Raw genomic sequence first — 13782 nt, 5'->3', positions numbered from 1 at the left:
CCACGAGGAGAGTGGATTTAACCTTGGCACGAGATGCCCAGAGTAATTGTCAGCGTGGATGATACCCACGGTGTTGCATTGGTTCTTCGTGAACTTAACCAGTCATCTGACAGGATGAACCCACACCCGCGAAGGTGCAATGGGTTAGACTCGGGTCTGTGGTCAATGTGTGCACTCTGTTGAAAGGCTCACGATGTTGTCGCAGCCTGCCCCCACCATACACGGCTCGCTGTCACAAAGCGAACTTGATTGCACTCTTCCGCTCCAAATGCCCAGCACTCTGCTGGAGCTGGATCTTTGGTTCACCTCTCAAGTCCTCCTCTGTTCTCAAATCCTGAATGCTCACTTTATATTGTATCAACACAAGGTCAACCCGAAACCAGGCGACAGTCTGAATTCCATGACTGACCAAAAGCTTGACCATTGGCTCAGAGCAGCATGGTCTGGAACGAATCTTTCACCCAATCTGTTTCACTTTAATGTAGGAGGGTAGCTGTCACATTACTCGAACATTGTAGCCTCAACAAAAGTCATCCTTAAAGTTCTGTTGACAATCCATCACTGTGCCAAGGTGCCATTGACACATTCAGCTGTCTGCACATGTATCCTTTAACCGAATAACTACAATACTTATTCAATTCAAGTTGCCTTTTTCACAGAACACCTTAGCATTTCCAATCAAATAGGATTCGTACTCATTCATAACATTCTCTTCATCATCATTTGTTGGTGCATATCAATGAATGATGGTAAGCTTGTACTTTGAGTTGAAATGTGCTCTGATCATGCTCTCGCTGATATGTTCACATTCTATCAAGATCTTGACCTTCTCCTTTCAAATTATTAGAGCTACACCATGGGTGTGTGTGTCTTTCAGGAATGGTGGTGCCATCGTTGGTCAATCGATGCCCTGAACCGGTCCAATGGCACTCACTAATACCAAGAATGTCCTGATGGTATCTCTACATCTCTCTGATAACTTGAGCTGACTTTGATGTTTCATACTGTATATGGTGCAGACATTCCACACTCTGATACAGATCTTAGCTTTGGGTCCAAGTAGAGTAGTAGACTCTCCTTTGTAGTCCTGACTTTCCTGAGAGGAGTTTGATCAGAAGTGGTCATATTGCCTAACGGATGGCTCAAGCTTCCTGCAGGACCCATCTGAATTGATGTTGTACTTTTTTCCTTTTTTTTGGATCCATAGTCAAGGCTCATGGAATACTAGCTTCTGTAACTAAATGGTGTTTTTACAGGGTGGGGTAGCCTGGTGTTGGCTTAGTGGTTAGGGTGGTGGCTTGGGATTTTAGGGTCCTGAGTTCAAGCCCCATTGGACGCTGAATTAATATACACCAGGAGGTTGGCTCAGCCTGTCATCCTTCTGAGGTCGGCAAAATGAGTACCAGTGTACTGGTAAGGGGCACACTGCATCAGCGGCATAGCTGCGACCCAACCAATGATGCAACCAGCAGCCACAGGCTGCACTTGATAGAGAGAGACAGGGTGGGGTAGTTAGAACCACACTCAACCCCCAACCTCGAGGACGATTTACTGTCCTCAGTCTGGCCTTCACCTGCGACCTGTCCAGCTTGGTGAGATCTGCCAGGGGCTCCACCGGCATTAATAGTTCTCATGATGCCTTTTTTGGAATATTTTGTCCAACTGCTCCACAATCAGTTGACACCCTCCATCTGTTTTTCTCTTTCATAAGCCTCGATCTTGTAAAGAAAAAAAATGCAATTCAGGGAAAATATTGTTACGAATCTGGCAGCCATTTGCACAAAAACAGACAGCAGTCCCGAAGCGTAGTTATATCGATAAGTATGTGTTTATAGTTAGAATCCCTCCTTCTGTCTAATGGGAATTTTGTGTGTGCGCTAAGAGTTATTTTTTAGTTAGGTTTTTACATCAACTACAACAACAAAACATCCCTCCTTCGCTCCTGCCACCATCGGTCTTCCTCACGCGAATGCGTGCCGAGTACAGATGTAGGCGGGGCTTCCATCGCCTCAGATCGGAGCCCCGCTCCAAAAAAGGGCATGGAGTGTTTCCTCTGCCCAATGAGCCAAGGGTGAGCATCGCACGCGCGTCCCAACCAATGGGAGGCCAGCGTGCCGAAAGCTACTACGGAGCCTCTTCAGGGGGGCAAGCTTCCGAGACACCTCGACACACCCCCCGAGATGCACCGTCCAATTGGGAGGCGAGTAGCGAAAGAAGAAATCGCTCGGACCTCAAGAGAGTGGTGGTAAAAACGAGAGGACGGCAGACAGTGGTGGTCATGGTTCGAGCAGTCTGCGGTCCATTGGAGGGCAAGTCTGGTGACCGAGCAGCCAGGGTCATGGGCCGTGGACTTTGGGTTGTGGGTTCGAGTCCCACGATGGTGGTTTGGAGTCAGCGTGACCGCACGAGGCGGGGAGGTACCCTGGCTAGGATCTGGTCCCCCAGCTGAACTATCCTCCTTGGCGGGAGGACCGAATAAAGACCCGCGGGGTCCATTTTCTTTTGTGTGTGTGTGTGTGTGTGTGTGTGTGTGTGTGTGTGTGTGTGTGTGTGTGTGTGTGTGTGTGTGTGTGTGTGTGTTCGTGGGCCCCGTCTTTAAGTAGAATTAAGTGCCTTGTACATTGTGAATTACATTTATTTTATTCGTGATAACTCTGCTCTTTGTGCTCCCCTGCCCCCCATGATAAATAAACCCCCATGTTAAATGTTGCAGTTCGTTGTTCGTGTTTTCTTTCATTGGCCTAGCATGGTTCGGGCTTGAGAAATAATAAGGCCGTTTGGGCCGGTAAGTTGTCATTGGGTCGGACAGACTCTGGCAATTTTGCTCGGTTACACTGGACCAAGGTCACTAGAGCGACCCAGTTCGACAGAGCCCGTCGAGGGTGTGGTTTCCCGGTAGCTAGACTGCATGGTTATTTAGGTATATTGGAGATCGAGACAATTAACCCTACGCCACGCGGTCGGAATATTGGTGTCCACGGTCCGCTAAGGGCCCTGTGACCTTTGGAGTTGTCCGAGAGTCACGACCTAAATTCTGGGTGTTAGGTGGGAGACGACTCTACTGCACCACCTCGTGGTCGTTTATCGCCACGGAACCACAGCCCACAACAATATTACTTCAATCGAAATCATATTTTTCAAGTGGGTCAGAATGTAGTCCCTGAAGAATTATATTTTTAATTAGGCCACAGATTTGTCCTATTTTTGTCTCTTTCATTCCCTTTTAACATGCTGATGTGTATATTGGGTGTCCAAGAAAGGTTTTTTTTATTTTTGTAAACTAGGTCACTGACCAACCACATATGATATTTGACCTATTCTGTTAATTAGTTCATCATTACATAATTTCCTCAATTGTTTTGCCCTATTTCTGCCCTTTTTATATGCTGATGCAACTCTGTCTGTCAAAAAGGATTTAAAGTCAGATTTGGAGTTTGAATTTGCAAGCCCTCATTAAAATACAAGTTCAGCCACCCAATCAAGATCGGGTTATTTCGACTTTACTAAACCATCAAGAAGGTTAATGTTTTCAGCTGTAACAAAAATTACCATGGCAACGATGGGCTAAATGACCTAATTTCCTTGTTTGAGGTCGTACAGGATTGTGCGACGACTCCTTACACCCAGTAGAGTACCGTGACGACTGGACCCTTTGTACATTAATTTCCATTGTGCATACAGAATATAAATACTTCACCTTTGAATGCGCCCCTGAAGTGCCGACGCGTAAACCATGCTCCGCCCCTCTCCCCTTCAATCCGGTCAGAGTGCTGTCCTTTCTTGCTTTAACATCAATTTGATGATTGTGTAACCATTGTATGTTAATATCCGCTCTGAATATGGAACATAATAATTAAATGCAATCCATTTCATTCCCGACAAATAATTCAGTTTTGAATGCTCAGCAGAAGTCCCGACCCATAAATGAAGCTCCGTCTCTCTCTCTCTCTCTCTCTCTCTCTCTCTCTCTCTCTCTCTCTCTCTCTCTCTCTCTCTCTCTCTCTCTCTCTCTCTCTCTCTCTCTCTCTCTCTCTCTCTCTCTCTCTCTCTGTCTCTCTCTCTCAATCGATTGGACTGCAACACAAGAGGAAGTCAATTAGGCCAATTAAGTCTGTGCATCGGTTGGCAACCTATGTTGTTGTTTTTTTGTTTGTTTTTTGGGGTCTGTGCCCTATACTTTTTTAATGAAGTGTCAAGCAAGTAAGCAGCACGTGCTTTTTTTAAAGTCTTTGGTGTGACTTGGCCAGGGTTGAGTTCAAACCACTGACCTGCCACACTCAGAGTGGTCACTCCAAGCATTACGCCACCGAGTATTGTTCACAATAACATTTTAGTTGTTATTGGATTTGTTGGACAATTATTTCCCATCATTCATCAGCATGTTTGCCATTGTAGCTTGAGAATAACATTCACATGTGATATGCGAACACCTGGGAGTGTGAATTTGATTATAGAGTCGGAGCTGCTGCCCAAACAACTGCACTCTGATAATGCACATAGTTTAACCTGATGGCAAAGGATATCGAAGTAGACCTGACCACTCACTACCTGCAGTTTCAGTGATACCCACTCTGGTGATAACTTGCCTCCACTTCCTGAAATACATTAAGGGATTTTTAACATCTACCAACAACCAGCGCTGGCAGACGGGTCCTCCGGCTTGATGTCCGTCCGATGGACGGCATACACAACGATGTCTCACCCTGCATGTGAAACACCAGGGTGAGAGTTTATAGCTGGGTTGAGATTCAAACTCAGACAACACAGCTTAGAGGTGAGTGTGTACTACGTACCTCTCAGCTATCTTGCCAGCCCCATCAAAACCGAAGGGACTAAATGAAGCTATCTTTGTTCTAACAACATAATCTTGTAATAATGAAAATAAAATTTGAAATATGTGAATCGTATAAATAGCTATGCTGTCTTGTATTACGCATCAATGTTTGGTATGCGGACTAACAAGCAGAACATTTCACATGAGCTTTGTGAAGCGTTGATGATTACCACTGGTTTATCGAGTGATTCACCTTCCCAACCAGCATACTCACTTCAAACGACACGTGAGCCTCTTCTTTTCACCTGGCACCCACGTTGCTTAGCAGTCGTGCCAAAAGTCCCCGAGGGCAGCCTTCTTGCCTTTTGTCTTGGGTTACATTTCAGCTTCTAGGGCATAACTTGCCCGTCACACGATGCAATGTGCTCGTGTTTATCCAGGTCACCGGGTTTCAAGAACTCAGTTAAAGACGCTTCTTCGATTCATTCCCACATAAACTAGGTGGGTTCGGCGACCTGGACTCGTACTCCGTCAGCAACTGGAATAGCTAGCAGCTGGTTTACCCCCGGCGGGCTCATCGCCTGCGTCACGTTTCACGTCATGCGCCCAGTGTACTCATGGGTAGAAAGGTTGTTGTGTTGCTTTGCTCTTCAAACACTAGGGTCACAAACAGAACTACCTAAAGTGGTTGACTTGAGTCACGGTTAAAAGTGCAGCTACCTTGTGTGGATCTTAGGTCCACACAAGAAATACTTCATTTTAAACTTGGGATCATGACATTATGACACAAGTCTTAAGACACAAACATCAAACAGATCAATCTCCTGCAATCCTATATCCTCACTGTGATCACTGTAGAGTTTCTGTGCATTGCGCCTAAGCTGCACTAACATGGAATCCAGTGCAGTCGAGCCCGATGGGCAGCTTCAGCCACTCTCAATGTGTCCACGAATAAAATGTAATGCACTTTATCAGCAAAAAAATCTCCTCCGTGCCGGATTAGTTGCTCAAAAACCATTACATCCAGAAGGCCACTCGGCCCATCACGCCCACACTGCTCCATCAGGACCAGCATTACACGAGGAACACATTTCAAACCACAAAGGCAAAGCAGTAATCTCTCATCTCGTTCCCTTCATTCAAACCACAAAGGCGAAACGGTGGAGAACAACATAACATTTCCTTGTAATTATAGTTTATAACCTAATTACTATAATGGCTCGGACAGGTGTGGACAGGCTTCAGGTACACAGACACCTATACCTATCTGATGAAACGTCACAGATGAAGAGTTTAATCCATCTAGTCTTTAGTTTGTTACGAAAGTATATACAATGAGAAATCATTGAATTGTAAATTCGAATAACGTGCTTTCAATAATCCCCTCCAACAAGGTGTTCACGCCCTTTAACCTTCGTTTCAGCGTTAAACCTCACGAAAGAGGAAGGAAACCATGGTCTGCGGCTTTCAAACCATTTACAGTATTCGACATGTCAACAAAGGGCGTCATGAAGGGGGTGAACACGTCACGTGACCCCAAGACCGGACCACCTGCAACGTCTTTCCGAAAGCACGGCGTGCTCCGCCATGCGGCGCCCCACAGCAGGGCGCTCGCACGAGTTTTAAACATTTCCCGAAGGATAAATCAATCCCAGACCAGACCGCTAATGGACAAACGCGTAATACCAGATATCATCTGTATCAACGAGGACTTAATCTTGTATTAAACACGTGAAGGAGAATATAATGTGCAACTCGGTGTCCAGTCGTCGTAAACAGATCGAAATAGAATGTTGAAAACAATTCATGATCGCTGAAAAGAACGTCCGAATGGCGGACAATCGATAATAATCATTTAGACACCGTGTTCGCTAAAGTGCGAAGAACCAGGAATGCCCGTGTGATGGAGGAGGATGTTGATCACAACCCGACAAATTCACAGGATAAACCGGGCTCGGTTAGCGTAAAGCTGTTAGTACTGAGGTAAACTGATTGGTTAAGTTATCCTACTGGAAAACTGACCACCTCAAGCAACGTCAACACCTCACCTGCGGATTTTTGTGAGGCGTCTCACGCGCTCTCGCGCGCGCGCTCTCTCTCGCTCTCTCTCTCTCTCACTCTCTCCCGCGCTCTTTATATATCAGGCTTCTTCTTCCTCTTTCCTGCAAGATTCTGCCTCCACCACTCCGCCCTCTCAGAACGACCGAGTGTTTCACTTCATTTTCGCGTCGTGTTGAATTTGCTTCAGGCCAGGGGCGGAACTATGAGGGGCGGGATCAGATTATTCAAATATAGTTCTGTACAGAAAGTTAAATGAACCTTGACGTTTCTTTGACTATTGTGAGTGCAACGTTATGTCTTTCTGAGAAATTTTTGAATGTAGGTGGTTTGCAGTCGGCGAGAGACAGAGACAGAGACAGAGAGAGAGAGAGAGAGAGAGAGAGAGAGAGAGAGAGAGAGAGAGAGAGAGAGAGAGAGAGAGAGAGAGAGAGAGAGAGAGAGAGAGAGAGAGAGAGAGACAGAGACAGAGACAGAGAGAGAGAGAGAGAGAGAGAGAGAGAGAGAGAGAGAGAGAGAGAGAGAGAGAGAGAGAGAGAGAGAGAGAGAGAGAGAGAGAGAGAGAGAGAGAGAGAGAGAGAGAGAGAGAGAGAGAGAGAGAGAGAGAGAGAGAGAGAGAGAGAGAGAGAGAGAGAGAGAGAGAGAGAGAGAGAGAGAGAGAGACAGAGAGAGAGAGAGAGAGAGAGAGAGAGAGAGAGAGAGAGAGAGAGAGAGAGAGAGAGAGAGAGAGAGAGAGAGAGAGAGAGAGAGAGAGAGGTAGGCAGAGATAGAGGTAGAGATAGAGGTAGAGATAGAGGTAGAAATAGAGGTAGAGGTAGAGAGGTAGAGACAGAGGTAGAGAGATATGTACAGGTAGAGAGAGGTAGAGGTAGAGAGAGAGAGAGGTAGAGGTAGAGGTAGAGAGAGGTAGAGAGAGGTAGAGGTAGAGAGAGAGATAGGTAGAGAGGTAGAGAGAGAGAGAGGTAGAGAGAGAGAGAGGTAGAGAGAGAGAGGTAGAGGTAGATGTAGAGGTAGAGGTGTAGAGAGGTGGAGAGGTAGAGTGGTAGAGAGGTAGGGTGGTAGAGGTGTAGAGGTAGAGAGGTAGACAGAGACAGAGTATGCCAATTTAGATGTAACCTGGTAGGAGTCATCTCTGTACGGTGTTTTCACAAGTTTGTTCAAACCATCGGCCTCCTCATGCTGGGGTTCCCTGGTTTTACCAGGTGAGCCCAGACTGGTTCTCGCAGGTGAGCCCAGGACCATTGCCCCGATTTTTAATCTTTGGTATGACTCGGCCGAGGTTCGAACCCCCGACCTCCTTGCCCCCTTGGACCGAGACTCAGAGCAGACTTCGTGACGTCACACCAATAAATATTTACACTCGATTTCGGCTCATTTGGTTCTCCTTTCTGAGTATCTATTTATATATTACGTGCACATGATTGGGAGGCGTGGAAGAATTGAGAGGTAAATTAAGAGTAAAGTTGAGATATGGAAAGAGAACAGGGTAAAGGAACATATGTATGGGGAGTGGGGTGGGGGTTGAGTAGTCGAAATGACACCATTTTGCTTACGTAATTAACCGGAAGCTCCATTTACCTCAATGATTTTGCTGCAGGGAGTGAAAAAGAGGAAACTCGTGTACATCCAACAACTCGACAGTTTTCCTTGGAGGTGGTGGAGAGGGGGCAGGAATTGTTGTCATCGGGTGGTGGAAAGGGGCAGGAATTGTTGTTGTCGGTTGGTGGAGAGGAACAGGAATTGTTATTGTAGGGTGGTGGAGAGGAACAGAAATTGTTGTTGTCGGTTGGTGGACAGGAGTGCTGCACAGAAAAAGTGGAGGAGTTGTAACAGGAAGGGAAAGTAAGAGGAAGTTAAGGAAAGTGAAAAAACAACTGAGCAAAAGAACGTGTACACTTGTCTCGGTATTTATTTAATTACATTTTAACCTGATATTCTGTCCTACTGTTCCTGCCAAAGGGGTTCTGGGGCCGCCAGGTCCCCAAGAAGGTCTGCAGGCAACCCCCTGGTGAGATCCAGGGACTAAGCCCTTACAAATGTTCGGGATTTAGATATTACACCCCAGTGACATTGTTGTAAATGCGTCCATGGCCCGAAACGGTGTTTGAGATGTTACTGCATTCAAAATTATTCGGATTCCCCAAGGTTCACCCAATGGAGCTAAAACTGTTCGCGTGGGAAGGCGAGAAAACGGGAAAAACGTTTTCTTTGCAATGAAAATGGTTTATTAAAGTTATGTGGGAGGGGAGAGACGAGATGATACGAATTAGAAAATAGGAACAGACCAGATTAAGACTATTCATCACATTGTGAATGAGTGTCACCTCGGAAATTGGATGAAGGATTTAAGGGCAATCCACCAAACAACAGACAGTTTTGTGACTTGACTGTTCAACTAAGACTTAGATCTGTGAGCTGCAATTTGTCATGTGCAAGAACAATAATAATAATAAGAAGAAGAAACTCTGCAAAACGTTAAAAAAAATCTTTATTACATACAAGCAAATACAACCCATCGCTTCGCTGACGGGATACGAAAGGTGAGAGGGAGAAAAAGAGGGGGAAGAGGGAGAGAGGGATGGGGGAGAGAGAGAGAGAGCGGTGCGAGTGAAGAGGTGGAGGACAAAGGAGATAGGAGGGAGGGGGGAAGGGAAGACAGTGTTAAGTCAGAGGAAGGAAAGGCAGACGTCTGGTGGAGCATTAATTATGATTCATACTGTTTTTCATCAAAATGATTCTTCATGGAATAACAGTGAAGATGGAAACAAAATAATGTCTGAAATCCATTTTCTACCGGTCATCCCATAAATACGGCCCGGAGACAAACACGGCCTGGACACGTCTGAAGACAAAACCTGCCGGATGCATCTAGAGCCAAGCTGTCCGGAAAGAAACACTAATCGGACACATCCAAACGCAAACTCCCATCCGGACACATCTGGAATCAAACTCCTATCCAGCCAAGCCCGGAGACAAACTCCCGTCCGAAGATAAACTCTCATTCGGACATAAATACCGCCTGGACACGTCCGGAGCCAAGCTGTCCAGAGACAAATACTGCTTGGACACATCTGAACACAAAAACCGCCCAGACACATCCAGAGACAAACACTGCCTGGATGCGTCTGGAGAAAAACACTGCCTAGCCACGTCCGGGGACAAACTCCCGTCCAGCCAAAAATACCGCCCAGACACGTTTGGAGACAAACACCACCCGGATGCATCCAGAGCCAAGCTGTCCAGAGACAAACTCCCACCCGAACGCATCCGGAGACAAACTGTCCTGAGACAAACACCGCTTGGACACGTCCGGAGAAAAACTCCCATCCAGACATAACCACCATCTGGATATGTCTAGAGACAGAGACAGAGATATAGAGAGACAGAGAGAGAGAGAGAGAGAGAGAGAGAGAGAGAGAGAGAGAGAGAGAGAGAGAGAGATAGAGAGAGAGAGAGAGAGAGAGAGAGAGAGAGAGAGATAGGGAGAGATAGGGAGAGAGAGAGAGAGAGAGAGAGAGAGAGAGAGAGAGAGAGAGAGAGAGAGAGAGAGAGAGAGAGAGAGAGAGAGAGAGAGAGAGATAGGGAGAGATAGGGAGAGAGAGAGAGAGAGAGAGAGAGAGAGAGAGAGAGAGAGAGAGAGAGAGAGAGAGAGAGAGAGAGAGAGAGAGAGAGAGAGAGAGAGAGATATATATATATATATATATATATATATATATATAGGAGTTATGAGAGAAATATGTTATGCTTTATGAACAACACGCGCGCACACGCACACGCACACGCACACGCACACGCACGCATGCACGCACGCTTCTACACTTGACTGATATTGGCAATTTTTCAGGAATCGGCAGGTTGGAGTCAGTGTGATTACCAACTGCAGTACTTACTGAATTGCAGTACTGCTTGTGCTGTATCACGTGATTGGGTTTTCGTATACCATGGCTCACCCGCTAGGGGTGGCAGGAATGTACATCAGGACGCGCAATAAAGCGGAGTTGCTGCTAACACTCTTGCTTCTCGTGTTCCACTGCACCTCGTACACCACACTGCTGACCCTCTAATCAACTGTGGTCCACCTTCGTTTGTGGAAACACAGGCTGTGGTGAACTGGTTGAAATGGGGTAAAGCTCCAGGGATCTGGGGCATCCATGCTGAACTTCTCAAGGCTGGTGGAAATGCAGCACTCGTGTCATTGAATGCAGTTCTGTGCTCTGCCTGGAACACAGGCATCATCCCAACTGACTGGAAGAGGGGCCTTGTTGTCAGTCTCTGGAAAGGGAAGGGTGATCGCCAAGACTGCAACAACTACTGTGGGGTAACGCTGCTCTCAGTTCTGGGCAAGGTCTTTGCTCGGATAATTCTCGATAGGGTTCGCCACCATCTGCTTCAGCACCAGCGTCCAGAGCAGTCAGGCTTTACATCAAAGAAGTCAATGATTGACCGTATCCTTGCTCTTCGGGTCTTCACCAAATGCAGACGAGAGTTTCGGCAGGGGCTGCTTGCAGCCTATGTTGATCTCTGTAAAGTGTTTGATTCAGTGAATTGCAATGCCCTCTGGAGGATTCTTGGTCTTCGTGGGGTGCCACCAAAACTGATCGATCTGATGTCTGAACTATACTCTGGTACAAAAGTGCTGTGAGATGTGGTGGTACCATCTCTGACTTATTTACAGTTGTTACTGGAGTTCGTCCAGGGTGTGTAATGGCCCACACTTTTCAGCACTCGTATGGACTGGATTCTAGGGAGGATGCCGGAGAGATCAAGATGCGGTGCATCGTTTGGGAATGTCAAGATCTCTGACCTTGATTTCGCAGATGATGCAGTCATCTCTGTGGAGACTCTCGCTATCCTTTTGGGTGGCCTCGAGGTGCTTAATAGGGAGTCGGAGCCGCTGGGATTATGGGTTTCCTGGGTCAAAACTAAGATCCAGGCTTTCAATGACATCTTGGATGCTGCTATCCTGTCTGTACCTGTTTGTGGTGAGGATGTTGAGGTCATGGAGAGATTCACTTACCTTGACAGTGATATTCATGTCTCTGCTGGCTGTGAGCCAGAGGTCAACAGACATCTGTGTCAGGCCTGGGGAGTCATGGATTCACTGGATCATGGGGTGTGGCACTGCCGGTACCTGTGCGGGAGGACGAAAGTCTGAGTCTTCAGGTCCTTGGTGCTTCCAGTCTTGCTCTATGGATGTGAGACGGACTCTGACCAGGGATCTGAGATGGAGACTTAATTCCTTTGGTACCAGATCTCTTCAGAGAATCCTTGGCAACGCTGGTCAGATTTTGTGTCCAACGGGCAGTTACTGAGAGAGACTCAAATGAGATTTGTTACCTGCATAATCCGTGAGCGTCAGCTGAGGCTGTCTGGACATGTGGCTCATTTTCCTGACGCTGATCCTGCTGACCAGATTCTCTCAGCAAGGGAGCCTTTTGAGTGGAGGAAGCCAATGGTCCGACCACGTGCCTCATGGTTGCAGCAGGTTGATCAACATCTCTAGGAGATGGGGTTGGACCAGGCATCTGCCTGGGGGTGGCCAGACGGAGGCCCCTGGAGTACCGGCAGAAAGTCGACGCAGCGACGCACCACTCTGGTGCTTGCTTCCATACCTGACCTGATCTCTCCTCTCAGCACGACGAAATGACAGCACAATTCTCATATTTGTGCTGAGGTGAATTGGCTTCCATGGTGGAGCCAGATGGTGGCCATTTACTCTTGGCTGGGTCGTAACAGACGGACCTTGAATCCTCGTGTATGTCACCCAAGGAGCGGCACCATTCTGCAGAGAGCGGCATCGGCAAGCGCGATCGACGAAGAAGCCGCATGGTGGTTCCTGAGCCCAGGTGTTGAATACCCCCTGATGAATTACCTCACATATGTTTCCCACCCAGAGAACGGCTCGGCCCCAATTTTGGGCACATATTGCCATGCAGGACGAAGCGCCTTGATCCCAAAGTTTTAAAAAAAGACCATGTCTGTACAAATCTATGTGCCAGAATAAAGGGAGGATTTTCTTTTGTTTCATTTACCCATTGTCCGTATTAAAGTCCGTGTGTGGAGGAACCTCGACTTCAGACCTTAATTTACTTCACGCATTTTTATTACATTTTGACTTATTACCCTTGTAAATATTTGTCCATGTTCATGAAATCCATGTGTTTTTTGTAAATTTCTGGTGTCCGTGTATTTGTGGTGGGTTCAAATGTAAACCCCATTTTGAGCTCTCCATCCGTCACTCTGCCCGTGCCTCCCTGCTCCTCCCGTGTGCCATCATCTCTGAGGATCACGTGTCCCTCTCCTTAGGAAAACCGCTCAGCAATCCGGTCTGGTCAGTGTTAACCGTCCATCCACCACAATTGGGTAGGGGGGATTATACTAACTGCCAGGACCGCGACAATATATTGAGTACCACAAATAATACAACGACACCCTTTCTTTCATATGATACAGAAACTCAAAGCGTTTTCTTCATTTTCAGTGCTGGTGGTTTAATGTAAAAGAAAATGGCGACTCCACAGGAGAAAGCTCGGTGCGTCGAATGGTTCATCGAGATGAGATCCGACATGCAAGTTCAGCGTAATTTCCCTACAAGGTATGGAAGGAATCTGCCATTGCAGACTAGTATCCAAGAGTGATACAAGGGGTTTTAGGAGACTGGAAGTTGTCAGAAACAGAAAAGTACTGGTCGACCAAGCATAAGTGCAGCAGACGTTGAACAAGTGCATTAATCATTTCAACAAAATCCCCTAAAATCAATATGACACGCATTCAGATAACTGGAACTACCAAACACCACTGCACACAGGATTTTGTAAAAAAAGGCTGAAACTTTATGCCTATAAGGTGCGGATTCTGCAGGAACTTAAACCAAAATGATGGACCCAAATACAAGGCGTTTGCCTTGGAAATGCTCATTCGCATGGAGGATGACGAAGATTAACTGAAAA

The 13782-nt window shown here is 46.8% G+C and overlaps 1 protein-coding gene across 2 annotated transcripts in view; it reads right to left on the bottom strand.

Annotated features, from left to right (window-relative positions):
- Positions 1-6977, bottom strand: part of LOC147029793 (uncharacterized) — a 26384-nt gene extending 19407 nt beyond the window's left edge. The window contains exon 1 of one of the 2 annotated variants that reach the window (XM_085873121.1): positions 6823-6977. The gene's annotated coding sequence lies outside the window, so the exon portion shown is untranslated. Of the gene's footprint in view, positions 1-5048; positions 5298-6822 lie in introns of those variants that run through there. The other variant, XM_085873122.1, reaches the window with a different exon arrangement.
- Between the last annotated feature and the right edge of the window lie 6805 nt (positions 6978-13782).

Source organism: Eptatretus burgeri, chromosome 3 (genome assembly GCF_056783735.1).
Source record: "Eptatretus burgeri isolate ZD-2024b chromosome 3, Ebu_testis_v1, whole genome shotgun sequence".
Taxonomy (NCBI): Eukaryota; Metazoa; Chordata; class Myxini; order Myxiniformes; family Myxinidae; genus Eptatretus; species Eptatretus burgeri.
This window is presented reverse-complemented; position numbering and strand designations above follow the sequence as displayed.